Source organism: Lissotriton vulgaris, chromosome 2_2 (assembly GCF_964263255.1).
Source record: "Lissotriton vulgaris chromosome 2_2, aLisVul1.2, whole genome shotgun sequence".
In the NCBI taxonomy this organism is placed as follows: domain Eukaryota; kingdom Metazoa; phylum Chordata; class Amphibia; order Caudata; family Salamandridae; genus Lissotriton; species Lissotriton vulgaris.
The window spans coordinates 1,803,344-1,829,023 of record NC_141688.1 but is presented as its reverse complement, the minus strand read 5'-3'; the positions used below and the strand labels follow the sequence as shown (position 1 = coordinate 1,829,023).

Genomic DNA, 25,680 nt, shown 5'->3' with positions numbered 1-25,680 from the left:
ATTGTGTGATCAAGCACTCTTTGGAGTGCGAAACGCGTCACGACGAGATTTATGGAGTAATAAATCTTTTATCTTGGTACCCTGAGGTTTGCTGTGTGATCCATGTCTGAGTGCTCGTGAGGAACGCCGCTACTTTTGTATATATATATATATATATATATATATATATATATATATATATATATATATATATATATATATATATATATATATATATATATATATATATATATAAAAAAAATATGTTGATATAGTTAGATATAGATAGGTAGACAGATATATATATAGATATAGATAGAAAGACAAATACATAGATATATAGATATATGTAGAGATATATAAATTCACTGAAAAAACAAAGGTTAAAGGAACGTTATAGTTTGGTGAAAATATTCAATTTTAAACTTTAAAAACCACTGAAATGTATCAGGTATAGTTAGAGTAATATCAAGTTACTATAACTCATGCCCTGAGGTCACTGTAACTCACACCCCCACCATGCACAGTGATATTATCAATGATGTCAAAGTAGATGTCATGAGTGATATAATATGTAGGGTAATTAGCAGTACATGGCGAGGGCCCGAGTTATAGTTACTTTAGGTCATGAGTTATAGTTACTAACTCTAACTATAACTGGTGAATTTCATCTAACTATAACGTTATTTTAACCTTCGTTTTTTTTTAGTGAATTTCTAGAATTTCTTAATGTAAAGTAATATTTAATTACCTTACGATAAGCCAAACCCATGCTCCGCAGGGCATTAAGTAATGGATTGCGAGGGGTTGGCCACAGGGCCTGGCTTTCAACCAATCTCGCACATACAGTCAACCCTAAGCTGTACACAGCCTTAGGCTGTGCGCAGTGGGGGTGGCCACAGTGCTTGGCATGCAGCTATGCACAGTTCCCCCTCCCCGAGCCTTAAAACGCTCTAGGGAACCCATTTCTCAGGGCTACCAATTAAAATCAAGGGGAGGGAACGTGGCTCCCCTCTCAGCCCACTTTTGGCCCTGGGGATCCAATCCTCCATGGCCAGATGTACTTGTTGGGGGGAGGGGGTACGTGGTCCCATTCTCAGACAACCTTTGGCCCCATAGTTGCAATTCCCTGGGGCCTAGGGCACTTTTTGGGGAGGGGGCAGGGGACCCCCTTCCCAGGGGCAATTTTGGCCTTGGGGACCACATCCCCGGGTCCGTCACCATATCCACTGGGAAGGGTGCATGTGGCTCTCTTCTCAGGGCCAATTTTGGACCCAGGGACCAAACCCTTTCCATATTTAATGAGGCCCAAGGGGATGGAGTCCCTGGTGCTGAAATCGGCCCAGGGAGGAGGCCTCATGGCCCCCTCCCCTCTTAATATGTGGCCAGGTCCTGGGGATAGGGTCCGAGTGCCGAAATCGGATCAGAGAGGGGGGGGGCTAATACCACCATGGGTTGGTGGGAAAAAACTACAGCATGGGACCCCATAAACCAAGTAGACCTGGAGAAACTGATCTTATGGGTCCGTTATATAAACGATTTGTTGTTAATATGGAATGGCACTAAAACTAAATTTGACTTCAACTATTCCAAACTATGCAACAACATATATATATATATATATATATATATATATATATATATATATATATATATATATATATATATATTCACTGAAAAAATAGGGTCATCAGTGATGTCATGAGTGATGTCACTGACCATGTCATGAGTGATGTAATATGTGACGTCATCAGCAGTGCATTACACGCGCAAGTTATAGTGAGTCCAACTAACTATAACGTGGAATTTCAATGGTTTTATGTCAGTAAAATTTCCAGGTAACTATAACTGGTGTGAAACCTATGGTTTTTTCAGTGAATTTAATAGGTTTTTTAAATGCTAATTCCTAACTATAACGTGTGAAACCTATGTTTTTTTCAGTGAATTTCATAGGTTTTTTAAATGCTAATTCCTAACTATAAGTCTCACTTTATAAGTAAGACTGTTAACGCTCTAGTTGTTCTTTAGAACACTCTGGTACATTCTATCATTGGGCTATAGTTGCGCTACATATGGCTGATATTATTAGTTTGGGAACCACACGATGATAAGGCACATGCAGAGGAAACACCCAAACAATTATTCAAGAGCAGAAGTCAGGCAACTGACCAAGAACCCTCCCCAACCTTCTACTTCCAGCACCTCCAACCAACCCACTCCATCGGGGTGAAGAGGCTAGGGAGATGGTCCCTAATGTTCAAACCAAGTTTTCAAAATTTAAATTTGTTTGCATATATTGCAACAAAACTATATCTTCTGGTGAGCAGAGCATAACTTTACTTAATCGAGCTGCAGGCAACCATCACTGCAGCAAGCAACCTTAATTTTTTTCTATTTTTTTGCTCCAGTTGAGCTGTTTGCAATTCCGTCTTTTGTTTCACCCCAGAAAAACTACAAAAAAAATATAAAATTGTTCTGAAAATCAAAAAAAAAAAATGTTCCAAAAAATAAAAAAAATATAAAACAACAAAAAGAAAAAAAAACAGTTCTTTTCAGAACTACCTCCAATTTATATAAAATGACTTAATGTTTTTTAACTCTGCCATTCTCTTTTCTCCTCGGTGCGCGTACCGGGCGCTCCCCCCGCGCAAATCGAAAACATTTTTTTTTTTTTGCCCAGCGGGACCCTTTTATAGCCCCCACATGAAACGTAGGGGGTCAGGGGGGGGTCTACCCTGCCCCCTCATGGTCAATTCCCCCTTTGTTTTGGCCACCTCTTGTGTCTCGATCCTACTGAGACACAAGATGGCGGCCGCTCCGGACTGTTTTGAATGTTTACAGACACCCAAGAACCAATCAGCTTTCAGCGCACAAGTCGCGTGTCGCGCCCGGAGCGCTCCCCAGAGCGCGTACTGGGGCGCGCTTATAGATATATATTTTTTTAACCTAAATTACTCAAAATCCACTGTAGCACATATCTTGAGACATAGCAAAGGCACTATCAGTCCCTACAATTTTGCCAAATTTGGTGTAAATCAATTCAGCCATTCGGGCTAAAAGTGAGGTCGACCGCCCTATGGAAATTAACATGGGGAAAACGCGTTTTGGGACCCCCCTTTTATCTCGGCCCCCGCTTGACGCATCCCCCCCAAACTTTCAGGGAAGGACAGGAGCTCGACGAGGCCATTTTGAGGACATTTTCAGGCAGATTCGTCAACTGGCGCCAAAGTTATTCCAAATAGAATTTTGAGATTTAACATTGAAATAAATCCTAACCATAACTACCTACTGGCGACCGCCAGTAGGTAATATATATATATATATATATATATATATATATATATATAAATATATATATATATATATATATATATATATATATATATATATATATATATATATATATATATATATATATATAGATGGATATATATATATAGATATATATACACTCCTTGTTTCCACTTAAAAAAACTAAGGCACTCGCAGGCGGATGCGATATAGTGGTTGTGGACTCCGCTAACAATATTTCGCTCCACTCCTTTGGTTTTCAAAAAGAAGATATTGCACTCCCGGGGTGATATTCAAAGGTTTATTTCGTGACCCACAACAGACGCGTTTTGGCGGATGTGCCTTTTTCGATGTTACTGGCACATCGGAAATCCCATGTTTTTCAACATTGTTACTTCAATGTAAATAAGAAGAGGACCGGCGCTTCCTAGCTAATATGGGCGCCATTTTGTAATAGGTTAATCCTGCATGCATATAAACACAAACATTTCATTACAAGATTATTTCATTATGCCATACTGATAATCAAATTGACAATGTATACACATTGTTCCTGAAGCATAAAAATGTATTTCATTATAATTTTATAATTTTGCAAATACAAATGGTTAGCAACCCCTTTGCAATCACATATCGTCTATCAGGAAGTATAGCAGATTATATTACGCCGTGGATCGATTATTGTCTTTTCCTTAAACATTTTGTAAACACTTAGCAACTCTCATGTCACATTTTTAGTATGTAGTTTTTAGTTTTTCATCATTATTAACACATCAGGAGAACATTCTTAATGTCATATATCGTGTCAATGATCAAACTTCAGCTTCAACGCCCTCTATGCAATTACTATTTACAATCACTTATTTCAGTAAATCAAGCAGCTGGATCTGCAGCTTGCCATCTCCATAAACCAATTATATCTGTCAGACACCAAATCATCAGCCTATGTGCACAGATAATTCCTCTCCACTGTTTAAACCTTCTGGATGTTTGGTGAGCAAATCTATTATATAACGCGACTCAAGTCTGCGCAACCTTTTGACTCTATCACCCCGGCACATCCAAGGGGAAGTGATCCTGACCATAGAACTGTAGCTGATTGCGGTCACTTTTATGTTTCTCTGGAAAGTGACGCGCCACTGGGAACGCTTGATCAATTTTGTCAATGGCCCTCATATGGTCCAATATCCTGATTTTTAATTGGTGGCCCATACAGCCTTTATAACGAAGCCCGCAAGGGCAGGTAAGGCAGTAAACTGCATAGGGCGTACTTCATGTGATGAATTTATTGATTTTTCTCATTCTGTCTATGTCTGAAATTGTGTATGATAGGACCCTCCTGCTATTGGCACATGCCTTGCATTTACTGCAGGGATAAAAGCCCATAATTTCTTTCAGAGTGCTCACTTTTGGTGGTATTCTCTCTAAGTGACTTCTCACTAGCATGTCCCGAAGAGACCTAGCCTTCTTAAAAGTCACCAATGGTGATGGAGGAATATCATCACTAATGCTAATGTCTGTTTTAAGAAAATGCCAATTCATCTTTAGCATATTCTTTAAATGGTTAGCTTCAGCAGAATAGGGAGTTACCATCCGGAACTTGCCCTTATTTACTTTGGATTTCTCTCTGTTAAGTAGCAATTGGTTTCTCCGGATGACTCTTACTTTCTGTAATGTGGCATTAAGTGCTATTGGATTATAGGCCTTTACAATAAACCTGGCTATACTTTTGGAAGCAGCCGCTTCAAACTCACCTTCCTTGGAACTGTTCTTTTCAACCTAAGAAATTCACCATAAGGAATACTCTGGACGAGTTTGGAGGGGTGACTACTGGTTGCAAAAAGTATTGAATTACCCGCTGTAGATTTATGGTACAGAGCTTTTTGTATTGTCCCCTCTTCCACATATAACCTCAGGTCCAGGTAGTCCACTGCCACTGGCCTCACTGTACCCGATAATCTCAGATTTACTTCATTGTGGTTGAGGAGATCGATATATCCATGATCGATATATCGATAGCACTTTCACATAGCTAGTAACCAACTGGTGCAGCAGTTTAGACAACAACTGACAAAGTGATACATATATTCACACAGTTTAGTTCCTATCCAATATATTTAGTGAGACACTATAAATTAGTCAAGTAAACAGTCAATCACACTGCTACTAAATCCTCCATCCAAATATTTATATTTATATATCCACTCATTCTTCAATGCAGATTGCTCTATATATAATATATATTTAAATAACGAACCAAACCACATTTACTGGATGATGTCATTTGAGATGTCATCAGTGATGTCACTGACCATGTCATGAATGATGTAACATCATCAGCAGTGGATTGCGGGCGCGTGAGTTATAGTTAGCAGAACTAATTATAACGGAGGAATTTCAGTGGTTTTGTACGAGTGAAATTTCCAGCTAACCTATGTTTTTTTCAGTGAAATTCTAAAGTTTTTTTAAATGCGAATTCCTAACTATAACATGTTTGAAACCTATGGTTTTTTCAGTGAATTTCGTAGGTTTTTGAATGTTAATTTTTAAATGTAATAATAGTTATATGTATTTTTTTCTACTGATTTTCTACGTTTTTTTAACTGTTTTTTTACATATTTTATTTTTTAAATTACATTATATATTTTTAATATAAATGGAAATAAACATGTTTTTTAAAATATTGATTTGCTGAATGTATAAGTGCAGAACTGTAAGTGTGTTGGTTGGTTAGCGGATTGCATGCATAGTGGATAGGGGTTTGAAGCAGTCCATGTGCTAAGGGCTGGCTCAGTGCATAAGTACTTTGGTACTGACTGAATGATTAGAGTATTGCAAGGAGAGTGCCTGGGTAAATTTATAAGTGTTTGGCTTTTGTCGCAGTGAATGGATTAGTACATGGTGCTGAATGGGACACTAGAGGAGTGCAAGAGGAGTGGCAGGGTGTTTCCTGGCAGTATATGGATACTGACTGGGGAATTTAAGGTGTGAAAGACAAGTGTGTAGGTGGCTAGAGGACTGCATGCATAGTGGATAGGCTTTTGAAGCAGTTCTTGTGCTAAACCTGGCACAGTGAAATCCAGGGGACCTCAGGATTGAAGATTAATTAATTCCCCAACTTAAAACACGCCACAGGGCACGTTTGCACACATATCACCTTAGGACCAGCCCCCTACCTTCACCACTGTGCAAATGCGCCCGTGGCATTTTTTAAGTTGGGGGATTAAGCCTCCTTGAATCCTGAGGTCCCCTGAGGGCCGAATAGCCCACCAGGTACCTCCAGTAAGCGCCACGGAGCTGCGTTGCAGAGAGGTGTAAAAATGGGCGTGTCCTCAGACCACCTATCTGCAATGCAGCCCCTTGGCACATACTGGAGGTTCCTGGTGGGCTAGTTGGCCCCCAGAGACCCCCAGTATTCAAGGGGAATTCGTTCCCATCTGCAAACGCGCTAGGGGGCGTGCTTGCAGAGTGGTGCAAGGAGGGGGCGTGGCCTCCGGAGCGATCCGGTTTAAAAAAAAATTAAGAAGGGGCAGTGTGGTCCCCCTTCTTTTTCTAATTTATTGGCCATGGGGACCCCATCCCAGGGGCCTGCCCCCAATTTTTTAACAAAAAACATAAAAATCGGGAAGGGGGCCCCTCCCAAGGCCATAATCTACCCCGGGGACCACATCCCCTGGCGCATGCCCCTTTTTTTATTATTATTTTTTTGGAGGGGGGCTGCCTTGCCCCTCTCCTGTGGCCACTTATGGCCCCCGGGACCCCATCCCCTGGGGCCGGCCTTTGTATTTGTTTTTTCAATTTGAGGTGGGGGGCGGCATGGCCCCCCCTCCAGGGCCATTAATAGCCCCGCAGACGCCATCCCCCGGGACTGGCCCTCACTCTTGGGGGTCATGGGGGGTTACCCAATCCCCCCATGGTTCCAGCGGGCTCCCCGCGTCCTGTGGGAGCTGGAATTGCTTTTCAACATGGGAAGCAGCTAACATGCTGCTCCCCATGTGGAAAAGCAATCTTCTTTGCTTCATTGAAGCGAGAGCAGGTTTCCCCACTCTCGCTTCAATGAAGCAAAGCAGTTTGCAATGACAGGGTGGGAGCCTTGCATTGCAAACTACATTGTCCCGGGATTGGGCACCCCGGGACACTGCATGAGCCGGCCCTGTGTGGTGGTGGTCCCCAGGGCCATCAAGGTCTCCAGGAAGGGGCTGCATGGCCCCCTCCACACAATTTACAAAGTCCCAGGGGGTGGTGGTCCCTGGGGCTGGGGGGGTCCCCCGATTTTCCTATTAAGTGCCCAGTGGAGGTGACGGTCTTGAGCCCCCCATACAGGTTTGTTTTTTTTTAAATAAAAAAAATCAAGCCTAGGGGTGGCAGTCCCCGGGGCTGCGGGGGGGGTTGAGCCCCCCGCATATATATAAATAAAGCCCTGGGGGGTGGCGGTCCCCGGGGATTGGGGGCCCCTCTGGGTCCCCCATTACAAAATGCATATTACCCCGGGGACTTGCCCCCCTGGGCGCTAATTAACAACAAAGCGCGGGAGCCGGCGCTTCATTTTCTTTTTTGCTGCAGCGGGATACATGGTTCCTAAGCGCATCCCGCAACTTTTCTGGTCTTGGGGGTCTTTGTGGGACCCCCTGAGCAGGCGTAGGAGGTCAGGGTGTGTCTACCCTGCCCTCTTTGCGTGTTTTGCAAGGTTTCTTTTACTGCTTTCTTGTGCCTCGTTTCTACCAAGGCACAAGATGGCTGTCAACACTTCTGTGTTTGAAGTGTTGACAGCCAATTAGCATAAAGCTCATGGACGGGAGGATCCGCAGCCCTAGTTATATATATGTTTTTACTTTTGATTTTCTCAGCAACTACTAAACGGATTCACACCATTTAACAAAAAGGCATGACTCTGAACCAAGGGCAACATTGTTTCCAAATTTGGTGTCATTCCGTTCAGCAGTTCGGGCTGTAGCTGCGATTAAAGGTTCCTATGGGAAATTGCATGAGGAAAACACGTTTTGAGACCCCCTTTTTTCTCTGCCCCCGCTTGACTTTTAGAATAGGAGCGGACCAGAGCGGGCCACCAGTTTTTTAAATTTCGCAAAGATTTGTCAACCGGCGCCAAAGGTATTCCAAATAGAATGTTGTGGATTTCCTATGGATAATAGGTCCTAACTATAACTACCTACTGGCGACCGCCAGTAGGTAATATATATATTTTTACATACATATATAGAATTATTTCAGGCACAGAGTGACGCATAAATTATGCAAAAAAGAAGGAGAGAACTCTGGGTAGTTCTCAAGGGTAGGTGGATAGCAGCTCCTGTTAGAGCACTCTCAACACCAGCGACACTCTAGATCTGCTCACCTCAAATGTCTGTTTTTCTATCAAAGTTTTAAGCATAGGATTAGCACATTGCCATCCACGCTGAGATAGAAAAGGACACAGTCTTTTGCCATTTCTACAGCAAAGTCTTTAAGCATAGGACTAGCACAGTGCTGTCCTTGCTGAGCTGTAAAATGACATAAGCCATTTATCACTCCGAGCACAGTATTACAGCTTTGAATTGGTAAAATACCAACTCAAGCCAACCTGAAATGAGTAAAAGCAACCCCTAACTTAGTGTTTCGCTCTAATTAGAGCTCTTTAGATAGTTATAGCTTTGTCCAGACACAAGGGAGCACTCAGTATAAGTAAAAACAAAACCCTTTCAGGCATAGAGTGATGCATAAATTATGCAAAAAAGAAGGAGAAAACTCTGGGTAGTTCTCAAGTTTAGGTAGAAAGCAGCTCGTTAGAGCACTCTCAACACCAGCGACACTCTAGATCTGCTCACCTCAAATGTCTGCTTTTCTATCAAAGTCTTTAAGCATGGGATTAGCACAGTGCCATCCACGCCGAGATAGGAAAGGATGAAGTATTTTGCCATTTCTACAGCAAAGTCTTTAACCTCTTCAGTGCTCATGACAAGGTCAACTCGTCATGGGTTTTACCTGCCCTGTGCTTATGACGAGTTGACCTTGTCATGAACAATGGTAAAACTCAAAGTCCAGCACCGGGGGGGGGGGGGGGGGGAAACGCCTTAGCATCCAAGGTGTTAAGCATAGGACTAGCAAAGTGCTGTCCTTGCCGAGCTGTAAAATGACAAAAGCCATTTATCACTCTGAGCACAGTATTACAGCTTTGAATTGGTAAAATACCAACTCAAGCCAACCTGAAATGAATAAAAGCAACCCCTGACACAGTGTTTTGCTCTAATTAGAGCTCATCAGAGAGGTATAGCTTTGTCCAGACACAAGGGAGCACCCAGTATTAGTCAAAACATAACCCTTTCAGGCATAGAGTGATGCATAAATTATGCAAAAAAGAAGGAGAGAACTCTGGGTAGTTCTCAAGTTTAGGTGGAAAGCACCTCCTGTTAGAGCACTCTCAATACCAGCGACACTCTAGATCTGCTCACCTCAAATGTCTGTTTTTCTAGCAAAGTCTTTAAGCATAGGATTAGCACAGTGCCATCCACACAGAGATAAAAAAGGACAAAGTCGTTTGCCATTTCTACAGCAAAGTCTTTAAGCATAGGACTAGCACAGTACTGTCCTTGCCGAGCTGTAAAATGACAAAAGCCATTTATTACTCCAGGCACAGTATTACAGCTTTGAATTGGTAAAATACCAACTCAAGCCAACCTGAAATGAGTAAAAGCAACCCCTGACACAGTGTTTCGCTCTAATTAGAGCGCTTCAGAGAGGTATAGCTTTGTCCAGAAACAAGGGGGCACCCAGTATATGTCAAAACAAAACCCTTTCAGGCATTGGGTGACATATAAATTATGCAAAAAAAGAAGGAGATAACTCTGGGTAGTTCTCAAGTTTAGGTGGAAAGTAGCTCCTGTTAGAGCACTCTCAACACCAGAGACACTCTTGAGATGCTCACCTCAAATGTCTGTTTTTCTATCAAAGTCTTTAAGCATAGGATTAGGACAGTGCCATCCACGCCGAGATAGAAAAGGACAAAGTCTTTTGCCATTTCTACAGCAAAGTCTTTGAGCATAGGACTAGCACAGTGCTGTCCTTGCTGAGCTGTAAAATGACAAAAGCCATTTATCAATCCAGGCACAGTATTACAGCTTTGAATTGGTAAAATACCAACTCTAGCCAACCTGAAATGAGTAATAGCGACCTGCTGTGCAGCTCTTTGGTGCAGGAGGTTCGTGATGGAAGTCATACGGTGCAACTTTTTGTTTTGGAACCCACATCAACCCACTGGGGATTTATTTGGTGTTATCAGTGACAGTGTGCAAGCTATCCACAGTCATTCGAAACTGCAGCACTTCATTGACCAGAAGGAAGTGCGAGCTGCCTCCGCCCATTCTGGTGAGAGTCATATGCAATTTAAGTGCTGCAGTCTTGCTGGACACCTCTCACTTCAGTCTGGCCATGAAGAAGTGTGCGCTGCACATGAAACGCGTCAGCAAAAAGACTGTTAATTGTGGTGTTTGTTTTCACCAAGATGTTGCAGCTTTCCTCAACAAAACGCTGATTTTATACCTACCTACTGTGCGGCTCCTTTCAAATGGGACACACTGACACACTTTTGTTGGATATATATATATATATATATATATATATCCCAACACTTTAGTTGAGCCCTCTGTGGGAAACAGCAACACAGTCGGAAATTTGCATCCATTTCATTCAGGATCAGATGTAGCAAGAGACGCACTCCGGCACAGGCATCTCTCCTGTTCCTTGCCAAACCGGTTTCGGGATCATCCTCCCTTTATCAATGGCAGCTGCTCACTCGGAGAACCTTGCGTGCACTTTCATACTCAAGAGCCTGCCCATGTGGGCGTGTCCAAACGGAATTGTGGTTCTTGTAGTGCTTTATGATAATGCCTCAGGTGAGTAGGTTCTGCGTGGCAGCAAAGTTAATTTAAAAGTATTAAAACCCATGTGGGCTGATGCATTGTGGTGTTGGGCATCCTGCTATGTTTTTTCATCTGGTCACAGGACTCCGACCTCCCGTAGAGATGACACCGGTTTGTGCCATCACGGGTCCGCCCTGGAGCGGCATACTTCATTCCCGCGGCTGGACTCGGGCCGCAAAACATCCCAACACTTTAGTTGAGCCCTCTGTGGGAAACAGCAACACAGTCGGAAATTTGCATCCATTTCATTCAGGATCAGATGCAGCATGAGACGCACTCCGGCACAGGCATCTCTCCTGTTCCTTGCCAAACCGGTTTCGGGATCATCCTCCCTTTATCAATGGCAGCTGTTCACTCGGAGAACCTTGCGTGCACTTTCATACTCAAGAGCCTGCCGGAGTGCGTCTCATGCTGCATCTGATCCTGAACGAAATGGATGCAAATTTCCGACTGTGTTGCTGTTTCCCACAGAGGGCTCAACTAAAGTGTTGGGATGTTTTGCGGCCCGAGTCCAGCCACGGGAATGAAGTATGCCGCTCCAGGGCGGACCCGTGATGGCACAAACTGGTGTCATCTCTACGGGTGGTCGGAGTCCTGTGACCAGATGAAAAAACACAGCAGGATGCCCAACGCCACAATGCATCAGCCCACATGGGTTTTAATACTTTTAAATTAACTTTGCTGCCACGCAGAACCTACTCACCTGAGGCATTATCATAAAGCACTACAAGAACCACAATTCCGTTTGGACACGTCCACATGGGCAGGCTCTGGAGTATGAAAGTGCACGCAAGGTTCTCCGAGTGAACAGCTGCCATTGATAAAGGGAGGATGATCCCGAAACCGGTTTGGCAAGGAACAGGAGAGATGCCTGTGCCGGAGTGCGTCTCATGCTGCATCTGATCCTGAATGAAATGGATGCAAATTTCCGACTGTGTTGCTGTTTCCCACAGAGGGCTCAACTAAAGTGTTGGGATGTTTTGCGGCCCGAGTCCAGCCGCGGGAATGAAGTATGCCGCTCCAGGACGGACCCGTGATGGCACAAACCGGTGTCATCTCTTCGGGAGGTCAGAGCCCTGTGACCAGATGAAAAAACACAGCAGGATGCCCAACGCCACAATGCATCAGCCCACATGGGTTTTAATACTTTTAAATTAACTTTGCTGCCACGCAGAACCTACTCACCTGAGGCATTATCATAAAGCACTACAAGAACCACAATTCCGTTTGGACACGCCCACATGGGCAGGCTCTTGAGTATGAAAGTGCACGCAAGGTTCTCCGAGTGAACAGCTGCCATTGATAAAGGGAGGATGATCCTGAAACCGGTTTGGCAAGGAACAGGAGAGATGCCTGTGCCGGAGTGCGTCTCATGCTGCATCTGATCCTGAATGAAATGGATGCAAATTTCCGACTGTGTTGCTGTTTCCCACAGAGGGCTCAACTAAACTGTAGGGATATATATATATATATATATATATATATATATATATATATATATATATATATATATATATATATATATATATATATATATATATATATATATATATATATATATATATATATATATATATATATATATATATGTATGTATATATGGCTTTATTTCCACAGAAAAACCAAGCTAACAGGGAAGTTTTAGTTAGGAAATAGAATTTTTAAAAACCTTGGAAATTCACTAAAAAACGATGCTTACAGGGAGGCTATAGTTAGGTTCAGATTTTACACACAGAAAACCATAGAAGTTTACCAGTTATAGTAAGAGTCAATGTTTCCTCTAATTTGTTTCATCTGTGTGCTGCAGTCATGGCTATGTGTGCCAAGAACCACACTGCCTGTGCGTGTAGGGCCAAATATCACTCCAAACCTTTGCTTAGAAAAGTAAAAAGATGGTGCATTATCACACATACAGCGCCATGTTTGGGTCTTAAGGTAGGTTGGCAATTTGAATATGTACCCCATGACATGAATTGGTTACACAGGCAAGTACACTTCGGATTTCAAAAAGCACAAGACTCCAACAGTGGTACCATCATAAGATTTTACTAAAGATTCTTAACTGGACTACTGTTCATTGGGTGGGGAAATGTTAAGAGCCTATACAAGATCACATATACACAATAAATTACACACTTGCATAACATATTTACAATTTGATGGGCCTGCTACTGAGTAATGGTGGGCTATCCCATCAAAGATAGTGTATGAAATGCCATTAACTTGAATACTTTTATAAAGGCCCACAATCAGCCCCACAACCGCGCTCTATTAAGAAAAGAAATGCAGAATAGCACAACGTGTTTTAAACGTTGTGCTTTTGGACTTGATACAGGTGGCATCTGGCATGCTACTTGTTATATTATATATCTGGATGCAGAGAGAGGGAAAGAAGCAGCAAAAAACAACCAACGACAAAGCCAATAGTCCTGGATTGTTGTAGGTGTAATGTTACTTGTATTATATATCTGGATGCAGTGACAGAAGCAGTAAAATACCAGTCAGGCAGAACACTATGCTAAGCACAGATTTTCCGTTTGTGTTTTCAATCCATGCCCTTAATTACATCGGTCACACCCCTTTAAGAGACCCCCCACATTTTTTCATCCCACTTGAAGCCCTGTCTATAGTTTTTGGGGTCAGTTACTGTACATATAAAAAAGCATATCTAGAAGTTCTCACATTATGGGATTGGGCAAAATGTAATAAAAACGCTTCCTATGTTCTCTGTAGTGCATCTATCTTTGAGGAATACACCTCATGATCCTGCAAAAGCACTTCATCTTTTATGTTATCATGCTTTTAAAAATAGTGTGAATGGCCCCTTTAGGCCTCCAAGGAAATAAGTCACAATACTATGAAAATTGCTTTGAGAATCCTGTATTGTTTTTCAACATAACCTCTCAGAGAGCTTCCTCTCACCACCCCCATCCTGCTTCCACATGTGCCTTGAATTAGAAATCAGCAGTATTTGTCCAACAGTTCACTTCTAGTCCTTTGCTATGGATCCCTTTGCTAAGTGAAAATCGGCACAGCAGAGGCAGGGTGATTTGTATTGGCTTCTGTCATGACACAGATCAGTAATTACGACTTACAGATGTTCAGTGGCATTATATTACGAGTTTGAGTGAGAAGAGTATTGGAGCTAAATGGTGTGTAAACATGTTTATTGAGGTCTCTTGGGGTCGCTGTGAGGCCGATCACAGTTCTGGAAAAGAATATATACTAAGTAGGCAGCTATATAATGGTTTTTTATCAGAATATTTTACTCCAAGTCCTGTTTCTTTGCACTGCAGCTGTGGATGCCCTTGGTACAATATGGAGGTGAGCAGATTTAGACCCTCTTTACAAGTGGCCTAGTTTTAAGTGTGATAGGTATAGCACACAATAACAAGCATTAGCAATGCAATGGGACCTTATAAGTATTTAATGATGCAGTGGGAGCACTCCAGAGGGTTGTGGACAATAGGGATATGTACTTTTGGATAGGAAACTTGAGGAAGGACAACCGACAGAGGCTGCATGAAGTAAAGCACAACAAGTTATTGCAAAGTGGTAGAGGTGCAAAAGAAGGCTGGAGATGCCAGCAACACAGAAAGGGCTGAAGGGGGGGGTGAGACACACAGAGCAGCGTCAGGACAGGTGGGTGACATCCAGAGGTACTGCAGTATGCAGAGTGCACATAGTTTGCCCATCAGGATGGGAGGATGTTGTCACAGAAGGCCGGTAGGGGTGGGGACACATAGGGCATGCAGGGGCACTTGCACGGGCTGGAGGGGCAAGGCAGGTTGGTCTGGAGCACAGAGGTATTGGTCTGTGGCACAGAGTGCCAGCATAGTCAGAGCAGGGTGACTCACAGATTGGCTGCAAAGGTGAGGCTAACCAGCATTCAGAAAGACTGTAGGTCCAGTGCCAAAGCTGCGCCAAGAGGGGCTTCAAAGTGATAAAGGGACAGCAGTGGTGTGATAAGTTGTCATGAGTTCACACAAACATTATACATTACGCCCCATATGCCTAAACAACACCATCATATGCTAATATAACCATATAAATGTGTCCACACATCCAAGAAAGTATACCAGCATTTACCATCCCATGCCAACCCAACTAAAATCTTAGTTACATCCATCATATGTTAACACTCCAACATCGAAAGCCATGACACTATCATCATATGTTAACATAAGCAACACAATACATCCACAAACCTCCCATCATGCACCAACATACCTATTGTTGGTCCCCAATGTACACCATAAATCCCATCATTGTGCACTAATAGGCACACCATTATATATATAAACACAACCAAAATCCCACTCCAACACACCAACAACCATACCTGTAAAAGAAACCAAACATAGGGCATTTAAACTTTTAATATGTTTAGTCATAATATGTGAATCACATAATCAACAAGGAGGTAACCTCAGCAACTGCATAAAAGTGAGCACTTTTAAGCACAGGTGAGATGAACAATTTGTATTTTAAAAACGACCTCTATATATGAATCACATGGTTTCAATAAACTAAGAGTGCAAATAGATGATTTTCAACTGCTTTAGGAAAACATAATTGATGCACAGGCTGTTCCGCTGAAAATCCTTCTTTGGGTGAAGCACACTGGTTTAACGTTACACCTTTATGTAGCTGTTTATGTGGAATTCAACTCATAAAATTCGACCCTGTATTACATTTTTAATGAGCCTTCGGTACATCGATTAGTATTTGAAAAATGGCAAGCTAGAAAGTTCAGGAATTGTGATGAGAAATAACTTCTAATGAAATGCACAAAATTAGAGTATTACAAAGTGATGCTTGTGATCATTACGGAGAGAGGTGAATCAGTGCACGTTAATGTCAAGAGTGCATGTCCCGTGATATCGCGAGTTACGGTTTAACCGTAGAGACAATTTAGGCTGCCACTAGGGCGGTTCCAGACTTTGTTGCCCCCTCCCTGCCCATTGGGCGAACCCTCACCTCGGGTGAGATCTAGTGGGACATTCACCTGGCCACTGGAAAATAAACAGAGAAAATAACGTTAGCTGGTGGGTAAAGCTAAAAACCATGTACACACTGGTGTGCACGGAACAGCACTATGGTGGGACGTACCTATCTTACGGCACTTTGGTGCAGCCCCCGATTGAGCTAATCCCACAGTATGGAGGATTTGAGTGATGTGGTAGTGTGTGGTGCAGGTGAATGTGTTACACTGTAAAGATGCTGTCCCTTTAAACACTTGACCCATCAGCAGAACATTGAAGCAACCAAGACATAGCACGATTTCAGTTGTAATTTTTAAATAAACAGGCATCAATTGAAGACCCCATGAGGGACGCAGTGAGGTAGACTTTCTTTGGAGCAGTAAGTACTTACAGAGTATGGAAAGCAGGACGCCTACCCCAGTGGGTGCAGAGTTTTTCCACATCCGGGGAACGTGCAAGCAGGAACTTGTGACCTTACATCCAGAACTGCGCTTTGGAGCTGGGGAAATAGTTCGATCCTCTGTGTCATCTCAACATCCGGTGATTCTGGGCAAAATACTTTATCTCCCCTTGCCTACCAAAAACAAAGTGTCCTTGTGTAATGTAACTGGGTCTCATGTAAAGCGCTCCAATGTAAGATAACTGGTACTCATATAAAGCACATTAATAATGTCACCCTTGAGTAAACGCACAGCCCACACGCCAACAATGGTAAAAAAAAGTGCCAACAAAATCCACTGCGTCACACCGCCAGTAAAGGATCCAGTCCGAGGGGGCAGGGCCAAAAGTGGATAGTGTGGAAATCAGGAGGGACTACAAAGCCTCTGGTCCAATCATTACAATCTGTCCAGCATATTCAATGACACCAAAAGACGCACACCAATGAAAAGTATGCGCGGAGCAAAGACACGACTTCTGGAACCGTATTGATTCCAAGAAACCCTTGCATGGAAAGCGCAGCGAATGCACGCTGCTAACGCCAGGCGAGACCTAAAAAACTAATATTGATGTGTACACAATTGATTGTGTTATAATTATGATATGTGGTAACTGGAGGTAAAGGACCATTGGTCATGAGGAACAGTGTTCTTTACAAATCCTCAAGTACTCCTCTGCATGCACTATAAGAGCCACGTTTTCAAAGTCATCTTTTGTAACCCCACTTTTTTGCCTTCATTCACGAAATCTTCCTTTTTTCTTTTAAAAGCGGAAAAAAAGCATTCTGAATTGCATTTATAGGAAGCACACCAAAAAATAAGTCAAAGGGCATAATTATGAGGCACAAAGTACAATGAAAACAAAGTGTTGGGTTCCCCAAAGACACCTTTCAAGCAAAACCAAAAATTGCAAGCGCATGCCAGTTGTTTGCAATGAATTCTGACCTGATATTCACATTAATTGGAAGTAGCTGTAAGATGCATGCAAAGCTTTATAGAACTTGCAAAAAAAATTAAAGCACGATTAAAACTTTGTTCATTGTATGTAAACATCTAAGCTGCAGATGTACATAGCTGCCAAGGTATCAGATTACTATGTGTGAAATTTTCCTAATTTCAGAGAAATTATGAGTGACATTATTATGAGTTCAACAACTATGAATGACACTTTCTCAGGAGCAAAATCAAGCGACGAAGACCAGGGAAACATTAATAACAGAAATTACACCCATTTGAGCAATGATAAAATCTATGAAGAGCTTAAAACTGCTGCAAAGCACCAGAAAACGGAAGGAAGGGCACTAACCATAGACAGACCGTGTGACTGCAGTTCTAAGTATGAGAGGGAAGGCAGGCACTGCTGCTGCTCAGAAGGTGATCTCATTGATATGATCATTCATAACCTACGCGCTAGCCTAAAAAGCAAATTTCATAGCATAGCAAGTGCAACTAGGAGATTATGCTGTCACTCAGTCTCAGGCATAATCAGTTGCTACTGCAATCAGGTAAAAAAGAATTCTCTGAAGCGCCAGCGCAAAACCCGGAGTTGTTCCGCTCTGGGAGTGCAGTATAAAGAAATACAAACTGCACATAGCTGTCATGTTTTGAGATTGACATTTACAATTTTCAGTGTTCTAATGTGTCATTTCATTCTCTTCGAGTGACACTTTAGTGTGACAGTCAAACAATTATGCCTGTTCATAGATGCATTCCATGAATTATCCAATTTCTTGACGTAAAGTTGTCACAATTCTCCATAAGTGATTATGCAATGTTAGTCACCTAATTCCTTTTTTCTGACATGCTTACAGTGAGATAAAGCTGCAACAAAAGATAGAACAAAGAGTAGTTGTTTTCCAATATAACTGACAGAAATTGCATCTGACCCATCATGTGTGCTGTTAGGATTGGCTTTTTAGCCAACATGATATTGCATTCTGGGAGTTATAGTTTCACTTTAAACGCTGGCTGGTAAAGTGTATGGTCTATGAGCAATGGTTAGGAAGACAGGATAAACTACAGTAGCACATTTCAGCCGTGATGTGCTGAGTTGCATTGTCATGTTTCTATAACCTTCAATAATTAACATTGGTTTCTGCTGTTAAATGGGACATGGAATTAAGTTGTAGGTAATAATAAAGGGTTGGGGAGGGTGTCATTGAGAGAAAACACAGATGATGGGCCCTGGAGAACTGTGACTCAGAGTAAGGCTCTGTGATGATGACTGACCAGTTAAGACATGGCAGAAGCTGAAGTGAAATGTTTAACACGGGTAATGGTAAGGAACTGATGTAAATAAGAAGTAGACACACTGTGAGTGGGGCTGTCCCCACCACCCCTACCCCTCTTCCTGGGGTAGATTATCAGTTGCCAGTCATAGTACAGTTCAAGCTGGTAAGTCACATCAATCTAACAGTCTACATAATGTTATCTTTACCTCTATCTCTCTTGTTGTATACTCCCTCTTTTCATCTGAGTCATCTTTTTCTCTCTCTTTCTCTACACTCATCTTCATATCTCTCTTTCCCCATCACTCTCTTTACAGCCTTTTTCCTCCTACTTATCAGTCTATTGCACTCCTCATCCTCTCTTTTAAGCTCTTTCTGTCGACCCTCGTAGCACAGTCTGTAAGTCCTACCCACGGGTTTAGAGCAGTAGGCTCCTAGATTTAGGCCTTTGTTTCTTTTTAATCTTTTTCTTTATCTCCCCTCTTCTTCTCTCTCTCCTCTCTTTGTATACTTCTATCTCTTTCCTTGGATTCTTTCCACCATCTTCCATTTGTGCTTCTCTACTACCTCTCCCTATCTCTAACACTTTCTCCCCATTATCTCCTCTCTTGGTACGCCGTCCTGTACAAGATTATATCTCCTTCCTTAATGTCTTGTCTCATTTCTCTCCTCTAATTTCTTTCCAACTCAGTCACCTTGGGGCATATTAGCAACAAATAGCAATAATTATCACTAAATGCGCTTAGCACATTTTTTTTTATCGCTGAATATAGCCGGATATTATTGCAGATATAACGTGCTATTAGCAACGTTTATCTCTAAAGCGATAAAATATCCGGAGATAGCAGCTCAATGCGTGACTATTTCTGGAATTTCAGCGATATTCAGGCATTATCGCTAATGGTGACTTAACCTGAATATCCTCCTCCCATCGGATATACAGGTTAAGTCATGGTCTGAGCAGGCATTAGGTTCTGGTGATATTCGCGCTTAGCGCAATTTTTTAATCGCTTCGCCTGCCTTGCTAATAGGCGATAGCTGTGTTAGCGAATGCTTTCAGTCGCTAACAGGTTGGGTACGCCCACTTTGCATGCCATTAGCGATAAATATCGCTGACATGCAAAGCGGGTCCCAAACCTGTAGCTATCGCCTATGAGCTGTACCTAACTGCTGTTAGCGACAGCTTGCTAACATGGCGATAAAAATATAGTCGCTTTAGTGGGCAAAAAGTCCTGCTAAAGCGGCGATATCGCCCTTGCTAATATGCCCCCTCATTTCTCGTTTCTTCTACTATTTTTTCAAATGTTGTTATCTTTGTCTGACCCGTACCCTCAAATCCTACTGTGCCTGCATGTATCTTAGAAATCATCTTTCTTTGGTCGGAATGACTGTCCGGTTCCCTCAATGCGCCTGCGCTTCTATGATAGTTACAATCGTCATTTCTCACGAGGGCAACCGATCCCGCAGTAGGCTGACTGCCCTGTAATGTCTATCACGTCACTAGCCATTATCCAATCACATATAGTCAGCCTTGTGGTGCACCACTGCTAAGGATAATGAATATTGTAGACTTAAAATATCATTATATTGGCTGCAGGGTTCCACAGCTCTATCTGTCACTGCAAGTGGAGTGCTTGGCTTTCCAGCTACTGGAAATGAACTACCCAGCGGCCAGGCAGAGATGATGCATCAATTTAATAATGCATGATAACTTTGAAGCCCTTTCAGCCCAATGGGCGTTGCACGCCTGATACCAAATGCCACATGCATCAAGTCCAATAACACAACGTGTAAAACACACGTTGTGCTTTTGGACTTGATGCATTTCTTTTCTCATCTGCGGGCTGATTGTGGGCATTTGTTTAAGTATTTATGTTAATCACAGCACATGACTGTGGTGTGATTAACACAATCAGCCCACAGCCGCGCTCCATTAAGAAAAGACATTCATCAAATGCAAAAGCATGATGTGTAAAATATATGCCGCCCTGTTTTTGCACTTGCTCCGTTTCTTTTCTTTCGCGGCTGTGGACTTATTGGGAGCATTTGTGAAAGTATTCCTGTTAATCGCAGCACAGTCATGCGCTGTGATTAACATGATTATTTTCACAAAGCCCCATAAACAGCCAGCAGCCGCGCTCCATTAAGAAAATAAATGTAGCAAGTGCAGGGGCAACTTGCTGCTGAATGCCTGCAGAGGCTGCCAATCTCCATACAAAAATGCACTTACCTGTTGTGACCTTGTGTTTTCCGTGCTCTCCTATTGTACCGTGTTAACACCGTTTCCCCAAACAGAAAATTATTGTTTTTAGTCCCGCTCACATTTAAATGCTGTGGTGTGAATGTTCTAGCGGGATGTCCTGTGTGTGCGCTTCACACAGGACAATGCGCGCTGGTGGTCACAGAGGTGCACGGGCACACATGTCACACCCTACAGGGAACACTGGTTAGAGTTTTATCAAATAACTATAACTCGTGCCCGAAGGTAACTATAACTTGTGCCTCCTCTATGCACACCTTTCTCATCAATAATTTTACAGAAAAATTTCACAGTTATATTATAACTGATGTCTTAGAAGATATAATGAGTGAAATAATATGTGGGGTTATTAGTAGTGCATGGAGAGGGTGTGAGTTATAGTTACCTTAGGGCACCATTTATAGTTACTTGAGATAGCTCTAACTATAACTGCTGAATTTCTGTGGTTTTGTGTGTGCACAATATGAACAATAAGAACCGAACTATAACATCCCTGTAAACTTTATTTTTTTTCATCAGCTCTGCCGGTTCCCTGGTTAGAAACGCCTGCTCAAGAAATAGCTCATTTGCTCTTTCCAGTTCTCGAAGTGATAACAAATGGGCATCAGAAAATATATGCACTCTACCTAGGGTTGCAAAAGCTGCTGTGATGTGAGCTATCCAGGAGATTCTATGCCCAAAGTAAAGGGACAAACAATCCAAGAGGATCAATCTCTTTAGTTTTAGATCCTCCCTGATCCAGGACTTGATCCAAGACAGCAGTGAACTTAGGGCAACTATATCAACTAGATAACTTGTACCAAGCCCTACATGTACTGAAAAAGCCAGGATGCTAGGACGAACCTGCACAAGCCATCTCGGAAATTGAATTTCCGTTGTCTGAATTTTGTCAATCTTTGCATACCCCCATACCTTGCAGCCATACTGGATCTGAGACACCATTTGGCCTGGTAAATCTTTAGAAGGACATGCAATGACCAAGAACCAAGTCTGTGATCAAAGCCAGCCACAGCTCCAATGGTTTTAACCAACTCTGATCTCTTTCCCTCAATCAGGGTTTTCCAGTTGTTACTAACATCAAATAGCACCTCTAGATGTCAGGGTATGGTTGGACACATTAAAGGTCTTAGAGCTGGTATACCATACCATATGATTTGGTAATATTTACTGCCAAGTCCAGACTCCCCACAAAGGCAACAAACTTGCCCAGGAGGAGTTGCAGCCCCATGGCAGTGAAGGCCATGAGAACCACAACATCGGCATATAACAATACCAGGAGAAATCTACTGCCTGCTCTCAGACAGCCAGCCTGGATGGAAAGAAGGGCTTGATAAAACCCATTAATGCAGAGGGTGAACAGAAAAGGCACAAGAATGCACCTATGCTATACCCCCTACCGCTGGGGTAGGAATGAATATGGGCAGTACCATTCACAAAGCCCACCAATGAGTCAGAATGTAACTCGGATAAAAGGGCCACTCTGTTTGAATCCATCCCTATCACAGCAAGCAGAGCTCACAGCTTTGCATGGTCAACCCTATCGAAGGCGATTGAGAGGTCCATGAAAGCAAGGGGAAGGATTCAGGATGGGCTATGGTGTACCTATTAATAATTAAATAAAGTTTCAGACATTGATTGGATGTTGAAGAGCTTGGTCTGAATCCATATTGAAACTCCAAGAGGATGTTATTGCCGTCGGACCATGCCAACAACCTAGTAAGGATTACCCTCCATAGTGTATTAACAACCACGCCTATGAATGAAATGGGGTCGTAGCACTGAGGTTGTCCCTATCCCCCTTCCTAAATCCTGGCACAATCAGCACAGTTGACCATGAAGGCATCATCCCAATCCGCATGCAGCATTCAACAGCTGGGTCAAGAGGGGATCCCAAATCTCCAAGTTATGTTATGTTATGGTATTTAAATATTTATAGAGCGCACAGCTACTCAATAGAGTGTACCAGCGCTGAGCAGAACAAGCAAAACCGTTTCGAGGCAGACTCTTTAAATAGATTGATCGAGGAATAGCCAAGTTTTTAGTTGTTTTCTGAAGAGCCCTAAATTGTCCAGTTGTTTTAGTGTAGTGGGCAGCCTGTTCCAAAGTCAGCCAGAAAAAAGAAAAAGTCCAGGGGGATCCCATTGGATACCCTGGGTATCTTCATCTAGTTTAAAAACCACATTGGCCCTCCTCTTCCCTGCTTCTTCCCCAATCACCCCTTCTGCCACTTTCATGAAACTATAGATCCCCTTCAAAGTGGTCGATCTATTGCTTCTCTGAGACTTATTGCCAAATAGCAAGGCCACTTCCCTCAGTGAAGCAGGGCCTGTTTACCACTCTTCAAAAGAGAGAGCTATCTCCACACTCACTTCCCTGACTTAACTCCCTCCAAGCCATTTCCCATAGAATAGACTTAGGGCCATTGTATAAGTCTACCTGCAGGCTGCAACAAAGTCCCTGTCTCTAGGGACCTGCTTCAGGCCACCTTCAACTGCCACGGGGTCCTAGAACAGTCCCTTTTGAAACACTTGGGGTCTTCTGGGACCACTCTAATCCTTGGGACAGACATTAAAATGAGTACTGTCGGAGTAATAGCCTCAAATGCTTGAAGAATGTCAGTCTCCATGACTGGGGTGGTGTGGTGAGCAAACGAACACTAGATTTCTCCCAGATCTTCTGACTGGGGGATGAATGTTTGATTGATTCTGCATTCTGTCCATCATTTGTGAAGCAGCACGTTTTGCTCCAAGTGGGATGGGTGTGCCCGATTTTGGCCACTGGAATACCATTCCCCAGTGGAAGCATTGCTTTCAGACACAGGGAGCTGCATGTTTAGTAGCTATCTATGTCTGAAAGCAATGCTTCCACTGGCGATGGGGAGCCGGAAGAGAACAACAGGCATTTAGGCTCCCTCTTTGATCCTATCGGGGCTGTGTGCCTTGGGGGCACAAAGAGGACATGGCTGGCTGCCAGAAAATAGGGTCCCTGGGGCTAAAATCTGCCCATGGATGGGGGCAGAATGGACCCCTCCATCATTTGAAAAAGGCCGGGTTCCAGGGAATCGGGTCCTGGGGCCAAAATTGGCTGGGAAGGAGGCTGCTTGCCCCCCTCCCCAATACTGAATATAAAAAATAAAATACCCCCCTCCCTTATTTGAAATTGGCCGAGTCCCGGGGGATGGGATCCCTGAGGCCGAAATCAGCCTGTGGATGGGGGTGGTACAGCCACCATCCCCTATTAGAATGAAATATTAATGAACAGTGCAGGCCCTGGAGTGGGGTACCCGGGGCCAAAATCAGCCAGGGAAGGGGGGCTGTGCGGCCCCTTCCCTCATTTGGAAAAGGCCTGGCTTGGGGGGAGGGGTCCCTGGGGCCAAACTCGGATCTGTGAATGGATATGTAAGTGCTTGTGTGGGTGTGTGAGTGAGCATACAAGACATTGTATGGGGGTGTGAGTGGGGGTGTCAGTGGTTCTGTGGATGATGTCCTCAGTAATGTCATCAGTGATGTCATTTGACATGTTAACATTGATATCATGAGTGATGTAATATGTGAGGTCGTAAGCAGTGCATTGCTGAGGCGTAAATTATAGTTAGCTCCGGTAACTAAAACTGCTGAATTACACCGGTTTTGTACAAGTGAAATGTGAGATATAACGGCCCTAAAACCTTCGGTTATGTACAGTAAACATATATGTATATATGATGGAATTAAGGCTATTGAACACTATTTAAACAAAAGACCTATGTGTTTATTCATGCACAACAGAATGTTTGTCAGTATGGTGTTAACAAGTTTTGAACAAAACTTTTTTCTCTTTAAATATCAAGTTTACCAGCAAACCAGGGGTGTTGCAATGGGGGGCTGTTTTTCCCCTAGCTATGCTTGTTTGCATATGGGTCTATGGGAAGAGAAGGTCCTAAAGATCTAATTTGCAGACATAATAAAACAACATGTGCCTTACTGGTTTCGTTACATTAACAATGTGTTCTTAATTTGGAGAGGTCCTGTGGAACTGGCCCTTCAATTCATACAACAAATCAACAATAATGATCTCAATCTCCATTTTACTGTGAATATCAGCAGAGCAGCAGTATGTTTTCTTGATGTTGAGGTACTTGTAAAACATGACAAACTTGAGACTAGGATTTATAGGAAGCCTGCTGCAGGGAACACATTGCTTCATGTTGCAGAGTGTTGTAAAAAGGGGCATTGCCTCTGAACACCTCTCTGGATCGCAGCTCTCTGAAGCATACTAGAGGTACCTGGTGGGCTAGTTGGCCCCCAGGGACCCTCAGGATTGAGGAGCAATTAATTCTCCAACTTAAAACGCGCTACAGGGCGTGTTTGCAGACATGTCAGCGCAGGTCACGCCCCCTTCCTTCACCATTGTGCAAACGTGCCCCAACTAGCCCAACAGGTTTCTCCAGTATGCACCAGATAGCTATGTTGCAGACAGGTTTTCAGAGGCCACGCCCCCTCTTTACACCTCTCTCCAACGCAGCTTTGTGGCACTTACTGGAGGTACTTAGCAGGCTAGTTTGACCCTAAGGACCCTTAGGATTCAAGGGGACTTAATCTCTCAACT

The 25,680-nt window shown here is 43.0% G+C and overlaps 1 protein-coding gene across 1 annotated transcript in view; it reads left to right on the top strand.

Moving 5' to 3' along the window:
• Positions 1-25,680, top strand: part of LOC147728922 (sodium/nucleoside cotransporter 2-like) — a 475,735-nt gene that overhangs the window by 30,326 nt on the left and 419,729 nt on the right. The window lies entirely within an intron of this gene.